General features: G+C 49.5%; 1 protein-coding gene across 2 annotated transcripts in view; it reads left to right on the plus strand.

Moving 5' to 3' along the window:
* Nucleotides 1–15,251: 15,251 nt before the first annotated feature.
* The window catches only part of TMEM40 (transmembrane protein 40), a 29,620-nt gene continuing 29,542 nt past the window's right edge, over nucleotides 15,252–15,329 (plus strand). For both annotated transcript variants that reach the window (XM_063630345.1, XM_063630346.1), the window contains exon 1: nucleotides 15,252–15,302. The gene's annotated coding sequence lies outside the window, so the exon portion shown is untranslated. The remainder of the gene's footprint in view (nucleotides 15,303–15,329) is intronic.

Raw genomic sequence — 15,329 nt, forward strand, 5'->3', positions numbered from 1 at the left:
AAAGGGCAACTTTGCTGCCTGTGCTTGAGCTGGGACACCCACCTTCCCTTGCCCTCTGATATCAGAGCTCCTGGTACTGGAACTTATACTACTGACTTTCCTGGACCCCCAGCTTGCAGATGGAGGATTATTGAACTTCTCAGCCTTCATAATTGTGGAGATAATCCCTCACAATAAATCTCTTCCTGTACATCTACATAAAGTCTATTGGTTCTGTTTCTCTTGGAACCTTGACTAATACAGGTACACAGAAGAGGGAAGGGGGAGAGGGGACTCATGAGCCAAGCCTTGAGGAGCAGCTGCCTTCTCCAAGTGTAGAAGTGGAAAGGAGTCCCGCCACACATGCTTGCATCTGCACATCCTCAGGCTCCTGTCATTGGGTGGGTGGGACAAATAGTTCTGTGACATCTGCCTGGGCTTGAGTTCAGTTCAGACCACTCAGAGGAGTTACTGCCCAGAGTTCTTGGGAGAATTCCAAGGCTGAAGGCGCTGTCTCCTTCCAACAGAGATGAGCCCATTCCAAACACTTAGGGCTTGGGTCTCAAGATGATCTCAAGAGCCTTCTCTTTATCTTCTTTCCTTCCTCCTGCTCCTTTTCTTCCTTCTGAAAGGGGCCCAAGGATCCCATAGACGGTTGTTTTTGGATAAACATAGAAATTGACCATTCTGCTGTTAAAGATTGAAACTTACATTTGTTTTATCTGAGTTCCTTCCTCAGGAAAGGACCTTCAGCCTTTTCACAAAAAGTATCAAAGAACTGAAACCAGGTGACTGCACTAGGTGCCTGACCCCTCATTCACCATGATTGCTTCCTTGCCTCTCCCAAGTTCCTGTTTTCTTACACATTGTTACATTTCTTGCCTGCTACACCAACCCCTGGTTTTAGTCAGTCAGGAAAATAGATTTGAGACTGAGCTTCCATCTCTTCAGCTGTAGCAGCTGATTAAAGGCTTCTTCCTTGGCAATACTTGTCTCAGTAATTGGCTTTCTGTGCAGCAAGCAGCAGGACCTAGACCAAACCCCTGGTGTTTTGGTAACACTTCCTTCTTTGCTCTCCCCTCCTCTTTTCTTCCTTCCTCCCCTCTTCCCTCTCTCCCTTTCTCCTTCCTCTCTCCCTCTCTCTCTCCTTCCCTGCCTCCCTTTATTTCTTCCCTCCCTTCCTGTATTTGTCATAAAGGTCAACAGCCCCCAGTTATTTATTGCCAGAGACTGTGGAACCCTCCTAAAGAAGAGAACTATATTGGTAGATCAGACAACTCTAGAAAGGAATCACCAGGCCCAAAGGAAATCACAACCGGAGATTCCATAACATTTATAGCAAGGAGTGTCCTGGTGTCCAGTCACTAAATGCTTTCATTCTGGGTTTAAACAAAGATATGGAATTCACAGTCCAGACATTTCTGAAAACAGTACTGCCTCTCTGATGCCATGGAACACGGATCCAGTGATGTACTGCATCCTTGGAAACTTTTATTATGGAAATTTTGATATATACCCAGTTAGACAATAATACAGCAAATCACCCAGCTTCCACTGTTACCAATATTAGCCAATCTTGCTTCGTCTCTCCCTCTTCCACATTTTTCTGCTGCTCAAGTGCTTCAAAACAAATTCCAGACACAAGTAATCACTTCAGCCCACATTGCCAATGGATGACTTTGTTTGTTTTGAGACGAAGTCTCACTCTATCGCCCAGGCTGGAGTGCAGTGGCACAATCTCGGCTCACTGCAACCTCTGCTTGCCAGGTTCAAGTGATTCTCGTGCCTCAGCCTCCCCAGTAACTGGAACCACAGGCGTGCTCCACCACGCCTGGCTAATTTTTGTATTTTTAGTAGAAACGGGGTTTCACCATGTTGGCCAGGCTGGTCTTGAACTCTTGACCTAAGGTGATCTGCCCACCTTGGCCTCTCAAAGTGCTGGGATTATAGGCATGAGCCACCACACCCAGCCTGTTTTTTACATACCACCATGCCATTTTCATACCTAACAAAAATAATTCCTTAAATAACTCAATGCCCCGTATTCAAAGTGTTCAGACTGTGTCAAAGATGTCTATTTGCAATTTGTTTGTAAGATGAGTATTCACAAATTTCCCGAACTTCCCCCTCATTTCTGTCCCTGGCCCCTCTCAGCCCCAGGCAGGACAGAGGACTGTCTGCCTCCTGTCTGTTTTAGAGTATCCTTGGCCCCACTTGAGTCAGGCCTCCTATAGTGCAGCTCTTGTCTGAGTGTTCCTGCTCAAATCTCTCCAGGGATTCTCCAGGATTTCTCTCAACAATGAAGCTTCCAAATTTCATTCATTCACATACCACTTCCAGAACTTTTGCCACATCTATAACCACCTGTATTATTTATTACATATTTTAATATTTAAGGTTTTTGTTTGTTTTGAGACAGAGTCTCACTCTATCACCCAGGCTGGAGTGCAGTGGTATGATCTCGGCTCGCTGCAACCTCCACTTCCCAGGTTCAAGTGATTCTCCTGCCTCAGCCTCCCGAGTAGCTGGGATTACAAGCATGCACCACCATGCCCAGCTAATTTTTGTATTTTTACTAGAGACAGGGTTTCACCATGTTGGCCAGGCTGGTCTCGAACTCCTGACCTCAGGTAATCCATCTGCCTTGGCTTCCCAAAGTGCTGGGATTACAGGCGTGAGCCACTGCACCCAGGAATATTAAAAGTTTTAATATTACATTATAACTTTTTAACTCACATCTTAAAAAAAATTATTTTCTTTCTTAATAATAATTACTATTTTATCTTCAACTTTTATTTTAAGTTCAGGAGTACATGTGCAGGATGCGCAGGTTTGTTACATAAGTAAACGTGTGCCATGGTGGTTTGCTGCACAGATCATCCCATCACCTAGGTATTAAGCCCAGCATCCATTAGCTATTCTTCCTGATGCTCTCCCTCCCCCTGCCAACAAGCAAAATAATTTATTTTTAAAGGAAACTTTGTTACTACCCAAGACAGAAACCCAGTATTATCTGCCGTAAATTGAAAATAACTATTAAAAAAGACAAAAATAACAGGAAAGTGGAACAAGGTTATTATTACATTCTAATCAGATACCACTGTCTGCTGAAAATTAGAGTGTGTCTCCACAGATACATTCTAATACTTTATTAAAAGTGAGCATGGGCTCAAAATGGGCAAGGCGTGTTAAAAACACATTAACAGTACACAGAGACTTTCTCCTAGATGTAATAGTCACCAATATGCAGTTTAAGTGAGCTAAGTTAATATAACAACCCAATAAGGTAGGTATGATTGCTATCCCCGTTCTATGGATGAGGAAACCAGAGCTCAGAGAGGTTAAGTAACTTTCTTGAGGTCAAACAGCTGGTAAGTCACAGTCAGGATTCAAATCCATGCTGTCTGGTTCCAGAGTCATAAATACCATGTTATTCTTAATCAGAAGGGCCCAGAGACGTTGAAAATGGAAATTCTTTCTGATTATGTGATTCAGTATTATTGGTACTAACTATGATTATCTCCTGAACCACCAGGAATTAGAGGGGCTGACTTGGGGACACCCACTCCTATGGAGTAACCTCTAAGTCCCTTTTTTTTTTTTTTGAGACGAAGTCTGGCTCTGTCGCCCAGGCTGGAGTGCAGTGGCACAATCTTGGCTCACTGCAGACTCCACCCCCCGGGGTTCACGCCATTCTCCTGCCTCAGCCTCACGAGTAGCTGGGACTACAGGCACCCACCACCTCGCCCAGCTAATTTTTTGTATTTTTAGTAGAGACGGGGTTTCACCGTGTTAGCCAGGATGCTCTCGATCTCCTGACCTCATGATCCACCCACCTCAGCCTCCCAAAGTGCTGGGATTACAGGCGTGAGCCACCACGCCCGGCTGAGTCCCTTTCATAACCAACTCCTCTTGCCTCAGCTTCCCATCTCAGCTGGGACTACAGGTACATGCCACAATTCCAGGCTAATGTTTTTTGAATTTTTTGTAGAGGCAGGGTCTTGCTATGTTGCCCAGGATGGTCTTGAACTCTTGGCCAGAATCAATCCTTTTGCCTTGGCCCCCAAAGTGTTGGGATTACAGGTGTGAGCCCCTGTACCCTGCCCCAGCCTCAGCCTGTTACTACCCCTCCACACTCACCTCCTGCTCCAGAAGGTGGAGCCTTTTTAACTTGTTTAACTACGGGTGGCTCCTGTTCAGAGGTGACAGCATGCTGGCAGCCCTGGAAGCCCTCACTCGCTCTTGGCGCCTCCTCGGCCTCCGCGTCCACTCTGGCCCCGCTTGAGGAGCCCTTCAGCCCGCCGCTGCACTGTGGGAGCCCGTTCCTGGGATGGCCGAGGCGGGAGCCGGCTCCTTCAGCCTGCGGGGAGGTGTGGCGGGAGAGGAATGGGCGGGAACCGGGGCTGCACGCGGTGCTTGCGGGCCAGCTAGAGTTTCGGATGGGCATGGGCTTGGCGGGCCCCTCACTTGGAGCGGCCCCGCCGGCCCGGGCAGTGAGGGGCTTAGCACCTGGGCCAGCAGCTGTGGAGGGTGCGCCAGGTCCCACAGCAGTGCCGGCCCACCGGCGCTGCGCTCGATATCTCGCTGGGCCTTAGCTGCCTCCCCGCGGGGCAGGGCTCGGGACCTGCAGCGCGCCATGCCTGAGCCTCCCGGCCCCGCCCTGGGCTCCTGTGCCGCCCCAGCCTCCTGGACGAGCGCCACCCCCTGCTCCACGGCGCCTGGTCCCATCGACCGCCCAAGGGCTGAGGAGTGCGGGTGCACAGCGCGGGACTGGCAGGCAGCTCCACCTGTGGCCCCGGTGCGGGAGCCACTGGGTGAAGCTAGCTGGGCTCCCGAGTCTAGTGGGGACTTGGAGAAACTTTATGTCTAGCTAAGGGATTGTAAATACACCAATCAGCACTCTGTATCTAGCTCAAGGTTTGTAAACACACCAATCAACACCCTCTGTCTAGCTCAGGGTTTGTGGATGCACTAATCGGCACTCTGTATCTAGCTAATCTGGTAGGGACTTGGAGACTATGTCTAGCTAAGGGATTGTGAATACACCAATTGGCACTCTGTGTCTAGCTCAGGGTTTGTAAATGCACCAATCTGTGCTCTGTGTCTAGCTGATCTGGTGGGGACTTGGAGAACCTTTATGTCTAGCTAAGGGAGTATGACTACACCAATCAGTACTCTGTATCTAGCTAATCTAGTGGGGACGTGGAGAACTTCTGTGTCTAGCTCAGGGATTATAAAGGCACCAATCAGCACCCTGTCAAAACAGACCAATCGGCTCTCTGTAAAATGGACCAATCAGCAGGATGTGGGTGGGGCCAGGTAAGAGAATAAAAGCAGGCTGCCCAAGCCAGCAGTGGTAAGCTGCTTGGGACGGTTTCATGCTGTGGAAGTGTTGTTGTTTTGCTGTTTGGGTCAAGGCTGTTTATGTAGCTGCAACACTCACCACGAAGGTCTGCAGCCTGGTTCCTGAGGGCAGTATAGACCACGAACCCACCCGGAGAAACGAACAACTCCAGATGCGCCACCTTAAGAGCTATAACACTCACCGCGAAGGTCTGCAGCTTCACTCCTCAGCCAGTGAGACCATAAACCCACCGGAAGGAGCAAACTCCAGATATGCTGCCTTTAAGAACTGTAACACTCACTGCGAGGGTTTGTGGCCTTATTCTTGAAGTCAGTGAGACCAAGAACCCACCAATTCCAGACACACTGTGGTCTCTGGCTGAGGGGCAACGATGGTCTTTAGTGTTCCCTTCTGCTCTTGAGTCCGTAACTCTATTTCCACAAGTTTTGCTTCCGGGACAAGATACAAGGGGTGTGGAGACAGGAGCTGCACCATATTCCTCTCTAAAACCTCCAGCTGTATGCTGGACATAAACTAGCCCCAGTAGGTCCTCAAGGTGAGACCAATCCTTTGACCTTCCTTCCCTCTTTAAGCCCAATAGTGCCGGGTGGTGAATTAGCCCTAGTCGTCCTGTTTTCGCGTCTCCTTGGAGACCACCTTCTGGGGTCCCTAGCTCAGCAGTGGAGTTCAGAGGAGTCTTGCCCCAGGCCTTTGACCCTCCTTGCCTCTTTGTTAAGTCCAATAGTGCTGGGTGGTGAATCAGCCCTAGTCGTCCTGTTTTCCCGTCCCCTTGGAGACCATCTTCTGGGGCCCCTGCTCAGCAGTGGAGTTCAGAGGAGTTTTGTCCATGCTGCTTTTGCCCTGTGAATGGAGAGCATTTCTATCTAGCCAGGCCTGTAGGGAACCAGGGCTCAGATAAACTCCCATCTGATGGGTACGTTACTTCATTTCTCTCTTCACCCAATTCTCTAATCTGCAGGTAAAACAGACCCTAAGGACCTCAGAGCTCATACTTGACGGTAGAGAAGTGGGCCAAAGCTCCTGATCTGCTACTTGCTCTCATCTCTTCTATGGATGCCACAGTCCCCTGGGAAAGAGGACATCTCCCGCCCTCACCGTGATTGTCTCCACTTGCTCTTCTCCAAGGAGAGCCTTTTCCCCACTGCTGTCCTGGAAGCCAAGGTTTTATTCCTGTTACCCATTGAATACATCTGCTGACTCTATTCCTTCCCCTATGAAAGCTAGTATCAGGGCTGACAGGAAGGCGCTGAAAAAATTTGGTAACTGACTCCCCAACTTTTACCACTTAATCACTGTGACCTCAAGCAAGTTACTTAACCTCCCCGGCTTCAAGGTGTCCCACAAAACTCATTCTCTAGTAGCTGCTCCAGGGTAAGATCTTCCCTCACCTGGAGGAAAGTGCATATTTTCTGGACATAGGGTTCTTTCTGGAGACTGGCCCCTCCCCAGGAGCAGACATTTCTCTCCTTTGTCTGGCTTCAGGAAGCTCAACTAGAGCTGTGGCTGTGTGGTGAGCATCCACCCAGGATGAGAGGGGAGGAAAAGGGAGGACTTCTCGTTCCACAAGGTGGTCTGATCACTAGGCCGAGGGTCAGGAGATCGGGGTCCTGGTCCCACCTCTGCCCCCTAAACTCCTTGTGCATTTGTGGGAAAAGTCCTTTTACCCTTTAGATCTGTATTTCTGCATCTGTGAACTGTCCTCAAGAATGCCTGTTCAGCTGGCCTGTCAGAGTCCTGTGAACTAGACAAGAGAATGACTGTTCAGCATTGTCAAAGGGTGGCCCATGGACTGGAGAAAATATTTGCAAACCACATAGCTGACAAAAGGTTACTATCTGCTATATATAAACAACCCTTTTCTTTTTTTTGAGATGGAGTCTCGCTGTGTGGCCCAGGCTGGAGTGCAGTGGCACAATCTCGGCTCACTGCAAGCTCCGCCTCCTGGGTTCACACCATTCTCCTGCCTCAGCCCCCCGAGTAGCTGGGACTACAGGCGCCCGCCACCGCGCCCGGCTAATTTTTTGTATTTTTCGTAGAGACGGGGTTTCACCGTGTTAGCCAGGATGGTCTTGATTTCCTGACCTCGTGATCCGCCCGCCTCAGCCTCTCAAAGTGCTGGGATTACAGGCGTGAGCCACCGCGCCCGGCCCTGTATATGAATATTTATAGCAGTTTTATTAATAATAGACCCAAACTGGAAATAATCAGATGCCCCTCACTGGGTAAGTGGCCAACGAACAGTTGCCTATCCACACCATAGAATCTGAACATCCACACTACTCTGCAATAACAAGGAACAAGCTGGCCGGGCACAGTGGCTCATGCCTGTAATCCCAGCACTTTGGGAGACTGAAGTGGGAGGATTGTTTGAGCCCAGGAGCTTAAGACCAGCCTGAACAACATGGCAAAACCCTCTTTCTACTAAAAATACCAAAAGATTAGGCACAGGTGGTGCACATCTGCAATCCCAGCTACTCAGTAATCTAAGGTGGGAGAATCGCTTGAACCCGGGAGTTGGAGGTTGCAGTGAGCAGAGATGGTGCCCACTGCACTTCCGCCTGGGCAACAGTGCAAGACCATGTCTCAAAAAGAGCGAGGCTGGGCACAGTGGTTCATGCCTATAATCCCAGCACTTTGGGAGGCCGACGTGGGCAGATGACGAGGTCAGGAGTTTGAGACCGTTCTGATTAACATGGTAAACCCAGTCTCTACTAAAAACACAAAAAATTAGCTGGGCGTGGTGGCGGGTGCCTGTAGTCCCAGCTCCTCGGGAGGCCGAGGCAGGAGAATGGCGTGAACCCAGGAGGTGGGGAGCTTGGAGTGAGCCGAGATCGCGCCATTGCACTCCAGCCTGGGCAATAGAGGGAGACTCCGTCTCAAAAAAAAAAAAAACAAAACCAGCCATTTTTCTTTAGAACCCAAAGCGACCATTTAGTGGACCTTCTTGTCTGTCTTCAAACAGATCTCCAGCGATGGTTTGTTTGTATTGCTGCCCTCCAGTGATTGTCAAACTGGGTTCTCTGGCACCCCTGGGCTCTTCGTTGGCACCCCAAGGGCTGCCTGCAAGGCCAAAGTGATGCTGGGCTGGTGTTCCCATCGACAGCCCATGGCTTCTACTTCAACCAGAAAAAAAAAAATCCACTTTGATCAGATAAGATTTCTTAAATTTTATTTGTCAAAAGGATTTTTCTGCTTAAAACAGTAAGATTGTTGAGTACAAATCACTAGTTTTGCACAAATCAGAATGAGCTAGGATTGACTTTTCCTCTACTCCCTCTTTATTTTTTTTAAAAATTTAACTTCAATAATAAAATTAAAAAAAAAAAATTAACTTTAGGCCAGGCATAGTGGCTCATGCCTGTAATCCCAGCACTTTAGGAGGCCAAGGGAGGTGGATTACTTGAGGTCAGGAGTTCAAGACCAGACTGGCCAACATGGCAATACCCTGTCTCTACTAAAAATACAAAAATTAGCCAGGCATGGTGGCAGGTGCCTATAATCCCAGCTACTCAGGAGGCTGAGGCAGGAGAATTGCTTGAACCTGGGAGGCGGAGGTTGCAGTGAGCCGAGATCGTGCCACTGCACTCCACCCTGGGCAATAGAGTGAGACTGTTGCAAAAAAAAAAAAAAAAAAACTTAAAATATGTAAACCTGCCTCCTGGGTTTAACTTTAAATTAATTTTAACTCTAAATTTAACTTTAGTCCTTGCCTTTTAAAGTAGGCGCAGGGACACACGCATCTGAGGGTTAGGAGAGCCCTCAGGATAACCAGATCCAACTTTCTGCCTTCAGCCAAGGCAAGCTTTCATTATGCCCATTTTACAGGTGAAACAACTGAAGCCCGGAGGCCCAGGGTGAGTAAGGCTTAATCTAGTTTAGGAATATTTTAAGCTCCATCTCAAATGGCATCAGCTACAGCCACTGTTTCTCTAAGACCATAGATTGCAAGGATTCCAGCGTGGACCAGAAGCTAACACTTCAAACATGGATTTAAGTGGCACATGCAGGAGCTTCCAAATCTGTGAGTTAACTTGGAGTTTCTCCATGAAGGGATAGAAAGAGTCCCAGGTTTCAAGTCAGGGAGAATCCAGTGAAAATCCTGACTCAGCCACTTCCCAGCCATATGACCTTGAGCACATCATTTAACCTTTCTGAACCTCATTTTTCTCATCCATGAAATGAGCACAATACTCTCCAATTTAGAGTTGATTTAATAGGTGCTTTAAGATGACTAAGACAGGTGCTGCCCTCACAGACATCTTTCTGGTGACTAAATAAAAATTCATGTAGCCGGGCACGGCAGCTCATACCTGTAATACCAACATTTTGGGAGGCTGAGGCGGGTGGATTATTTGAGGTCAGGAGTTCAAGACCAGCCTGGCCAACATAGTGAGACCCCCGTCTCTACTAAAAATACAAAAATTAGCCGGGTATGGTGGGTGCCTGTAATCCCAGCTGCTTGGGAGGCTGAGGCAGGATAATTACTTGAACCCGGGAGACGGAGGCTGCAGTGAGCCGAAGTCACACCACTGTACTTCAGCCTGGGCGACAGAGTGAGACTGTCTCAAAAAAATAAAAATTAAAAAAATAAACCTCATGTAAAGAACCAGGCTCCTGGGTGCTCATAGTAGGTAAACATTCTTTTCTCCATACACCTACAGGGCATCATTCTCAGTCCTAGGAAGTCACTGGGGAGTTCCAATCAGCCTAAAGGATCCCACAGCCTCATCACAAGAACACCAAGGTATAGCAGGGGCTGACGTGTGCCAGGTGCTGCCTTGACCACTTTATACAAATATTCTCACCATGGATAGGGGCTGTGTCTCCCCATTTTTATGGATGGGGAGACTGAGGCTGAGCTGTCTAACTTGTCTCCAGAACACTGATGCCTGCTGAGTCAGGCAGGCCTCCGCTTGCAGTTCTGGAAGCTGGATGCCATGCTCAGCTGCTGAGCTGGCTCCCCTGGGGCTGTCAGCTGTGCTCACAGGACTGTAGGAGGTTGTCCTATGAATTACCCCCTACACACAGGACAATGAGGTCACCTCAGGATGGAGCTGAGCTGGGGCCTGCCTTACACTTCTGGCAGCTCTATCATGTCCCCTGAGATCTGCCCACGGCAAAGAGGTAGGAAACGCCCTGAGGTTCATCCATCCTGTACCAGGTACACACACAACCAGATACTGTAGGAGGTGTAGAGAGGGAAACTAAGGCTCAGGGAGGGAAGTACCTGAACTTGGGAGTAGGAGGCAAACAGAAGGTAGTGAATAGTTTTTTTGGAGCACCTACTATGTGCCAGGCATTTAAACCTTTTTTTTTTTTTTTTTTTTTTTTTTTTTTTTTTTTCTGAGACAGAGTCTCACTGTGTCGCCCAGGCTAGAGTGCAGTGGCGCAATCTCGGCTCCCTGCAAGCTCTGCCTCTCAGGTTCACGCCATTCTCCTACCTCAGCCTCCTGAGTAGCTGGGACTACAGGTGCCCGCCACCACGCCCCGCTAATTTTTTGTATTTTTAATAGAGACAGGGGTTTCACTGTGTTAGCCAAGATGGTCTCTTATCTCCTGACCTCGTGATCCACCTGCCTCAGCCTCCCAAAGTGCTGGGATTACAGGCGCGAGCCACCGCGCCCAGCCACATTTAAACTTTTAAGTGGCAGGAAACATCACCTAGTCCAGTGGGGCTTGTTTAAATACAGATTCTAGGTCCCACTCCTGGAGTTTCTGATTCAGGCCCAGGATGGGGTCTGATAATTTGCATTTCTAAAAGGTTTCCAGGGGATGCTGTAGCAGCTGGTCCAGGGACTATATTTTGAAAATATCTAGTTCAACCTCCTTTCCTCTGCTTAATGGTGGTCCTTAATTTTCTTCTTACATACCTCCAGAGACAGAGAATTCACTGTCTATTCAGTCAGCCTATTTCATGTCTAGATAGATCTTACTTTGAAGATATGAGTGTGTGTGCTTATGCTGAACTGAACACTCACTCTGTAGGCTCTCCCCTGTGGCCTCTGGACCACACTGGTCTCATTAGAAAGGAGCAATTGGAGAAGACAGACTTACAATTAGACCCGGGGTCCCCCTCACCCTCACAGTACTCCAGCTTCTGCCAGTTCTACCTCTAAATCAGCACCATCCAATATAGAAGTTCTGTAGCTACTGAAAACTTAAAATTTAAAAAAATTTTCAGTAACTATGTTAAAAATAGTAAAATGGCCGGGCGCGGTGGCTCACGCTTGTAATCCCAGCACTCTGGGAGGCCGAGGCGGGCGGATCACAAGGTCAGGAGATCGAGAACAACGGTGAAACCCCGTCTCTACTAAAAATACAAAAAAATTAGCCGGGCGTGGTGGTGGGCGCCTTTAGTCCCAGCTACTCAGAGAGGCTGAGGCAGGAGAATGGCGTGAACCCGGGAGGCGGAGCTTGCAGTGAGCCGAGATTGCGCCACTGCACTCCAGCCTGGGCAACAGAGCAAGACTCCATCTCAAAAAAAAAAAAAAAAAAAAAAAGTAAAATGAAGCAGGTGAAACTAATTTTAATAATATATCCAGACCAGGTGCGGTGGCTCATGCCTATAATCCCAGCACTTTGGGAGCCCGGGGCTGGAGAATCACTTGAGCCCAGGAGTTCAAGACCAGCCTGGGCAACACAGCAGACCCTTTCTCTACCAAACATTTTAAAAAATAAAAGTTAGCCGGGCATGGTGGTGCACAGCTGTAGTCCCAGCCACTGGGGAGGCTGAGGTAGGAGGATCACTCGAGCCCATTTCAAGGTTACCATGAGCTATGATTGTACCACTGTACTCCAGCCTGGGCAAGAGAACAAGAACCTGTCTCTACAAAATAATAATAATATATCCAAATATCATTTTAATAGATAATCAATACAAAAATTATTAATGAGCTATTATACATATATGTGTTGTATATATACATATATTTTTCATACCAAGTCTTTAACTCTAGTGTTATTTTACACTCACAGCACATCTCAATCCTGATCAGCCATGTGTCAAGGGCTCCATAACCACATGTGGCTGGTGGCTACTGTTTTGGACAGCAGAGCTGTAAACTTCCCACGACCCTGTCCCTAGTCCCCATCTCCCCTGCATGGCTCATGCTCACCCAGATGCTGGATCCTCACAGCTTCTCCACCAGTCCACAATGCAGCAGCCAAATCCTTATCTTTTTTCTTTTTTTTTGAGATGAGATCTCACTCTGTTGCCATGGTTGGAGTGTAGTGGTGTGATCTCTGCTCACTGAAACCTCCACCTCCCAGGCTCAAGTGATCCTCCCACCTCAGCCTCCCAAGTAGCTGGGACCACAGGCATGCACCACCACACCCAGCTAATTTTTTGTATTTTCAGTAGAGATGGAGTTTCACCATGTTGGCCAGGCTGGTCTTGAACTCCTAGACTCAAGTGATTCGCCTGCCTCGGCCTCCCAAAGTGCTGGGATTATAGGCGTGAGCCACGGTGTGTCTGGAATTGGTGGGTTCTTGGTCTCACTGACTTCAAGAATGAAGCCGAGGACCCTCACGGTGAGTGTTACAACTCTTAAGGTGGCACATCTGGAGTTGTTCATTCCTCCCAGTGGGCTCGTGGTCTCGCTGGCTTCAGGAGTGAAGCTGCAGACCTTCGCGGTGAGTGTTACAGCTCATAAAAGCAGTGTGGACCCAAAGAGTGAGCAGTAGCAAGATTTATTGCAAAGAGTGAAAGAACAAAGCTTCCACAGCGTGGAAGGGGACCCCCAGCGGGTTGCCGCTGCTGGCTCGGGCAGCCTGCTTTTATTCTTTTATGTGGCCCCACCCACGTCCTGCTGATTGGTAGAGCCGAGTGGTCTGTTCTGACAGGGCGCTGATTGGTGCGTTTACCATCCCTGAGCTAGATATAAAAGTCTTCCACCGCCCAATCAGATCAGTTAGATACAGAGTATCGACACAAAGGTTCTCCAAGGCCCCACCAGAGCAGCTAGATACAGAGTGTTGATTGGTGCATTCACAAACCCTGAGCTAGACACAGGGTGCTGATTGGTGTTTCTGCAAACCTTGAGCTAGATATAGAGTGCCGATTGGTGTATTTACAATCCTTGAGCTAGACATAAAGGTTCTCCAAGGCCCCACCAGAGCAGCTAGATACAGAGTGTCAATTGGTGCATTCACAGACCCTGAGCTAGACACAGGGTGCTGACTGGTGTATTTACAATCCCTGAGCTAGACATAAAGGTTCTCCACATCTCCACCAGACTCAGGAACCCAGCTGGCTTCACCCAGTGGATCCTGCACTGGGGCTGCAGGTGGAGCTGCCTGCCAGTCCCGTGCTGCACGCTCGCACTCCTCAGCCCTTGGGTGGTTGATGGGACTGGGCGCTGTGGAGCAGGGAGTGGCGCTCGTCGGGGAGGCTCGGGCTGCACAGGAGCCCATGGAGGGGGTGGGAGGCTCAGGCATGGCAGGCTGCAGGTCCCGAGCCCTGCCCTGCGGGAAGGCAGCTAAGGTCTGGTGAGAAATTGAGGGCAGTGCTAGTGGGTCGGCACTGCTGGGGGACCCAGTACACCCTCCGCAGCTGCTGGCCTGGGTGCTAAGCCCCTCATTGCCCGGGGCCAGCAGGGCCCGCTGGCTGCTCCAAGTGTGGGGCCCGCCAAGCCCACGCCCACCCGGAACTCCAGCTGGCCCGCAAGCACCGCGCGCAGCCCCGGTTCCCGCTCGCACCTCTCCCTCCACACCTCCCTGCAAGCTGAGGGAGCCGGCTCCCACCTTGGCCAGCCCAGAAAGGGGCTCCCACAGTGCAGCGGTGGGCTGAAGGGCTCCTCAAGTGCCACCAAAGTGGGAGCCCAGGCAGAGGAGGCGCCGAGAGCGAGCGAGGACTGCAAGCATGCTGTCACCTCTCAATGGCACCCAGGCAAAATTCTTATCTTAAATGCAGGTTTGGTCATGCCCCTCTCAGGTGGCTCCCCATCCCTCTCAGGATGTCTGGCTGCTGTGGCCCTGCCTCTCTTGCTTCCTCCTCTCACCTCTCCATCCCCAAGGTCCCCACTCTCTGGCTGTGCAGAATTATTTGCAGATCCTCCACACAATAGTGCTCCTGACCTCTAACCCTCACACATGGCTCCCTCTGCATGGAATATCCTTGGAACACTTCTTGGGCTAACCTTTCAGGTCACTCATTCATTCAACAAATGTATTGAGGGCCAGATGCAGTGGCTTACACCTGTAATCCAGAGCTTTAGGGGGCCAAGGCCGGAGGGTCACTTGAGGCTAGGAGTTCAAGACCAGCCTAACATAGCAAGATCTTGTCTCTATAAAAAATATAAAAATCAGCCAGGCGTGGGGGTGCATGCCTGTAGTCCCAGCTACTCAGCAGGCTGAGGTGAGAGGATGGCTTGAGCCCAGGAGTTTGAGGGTGCAGTGAGCGATGATTGTGCCACTGCACTCCAGCCTGGGCAACAGAGCAAGACCCTGACTCAAAAAAAAAAAAAAATTAGTGAGCACCTACTATGTGTCAGACATGATCCTAGGTCCTGCAGCAAAGCAATGCGTAATGAGGAAATAGGCATAACAAGAAAATACACTGGTCGGGTGCGGTGGCTCACACCTGTAATCCCAGCACTTTGGGAGGCCGAGGCGGGTGGATCACGAGGTCAGGAGATCGAGACCATCCTGGCTAACACGGTGAAACCCCGTCTCTACTAAAAAATACAAAAAAAAAATTAGGCGTGGTGGTGGGCGCCTGTAGTCCCGCTACTTGGGAGGCTGAGGCAGGAGAATGGCATGAACCTGGGAGATGAAGCTTGCGGTGAGCCAAGCACCACTGCACTCCAGCCTGGGCAACAGAGCGAGACTCCGTCTCAAAAAAAAAAAAAAAAAGAAAATACGCAGCACAGCAGATGGTGAGCAGTGAAGCAGGCAGAGGGAAAGCTGGTGTGGAGTTACTACTTTAAGCAGGATGGTCAGAGAAGGCTTCGTGGAGAAGGTGACTTTTGAGTAGAGAGCTGAAGTG

This window comes from Symphalangus syndactylus, chromosome 21 (genome assembly GCF_028878055.3).
Source record: "Symphalangus syndactylus isolate Jambi chromosome 21, NHGRI_mSymSyn1-v2.1_pri, whole genome shotgun sequence".
In the NCBI taxonomy this organism is placed as follows: domain Eukaryota; kingdom Metazoa; phylum Chordata; class Mammalia; order Primates; family Hylobatidae; genus Symphalangus; species Symphalangus syndactylus.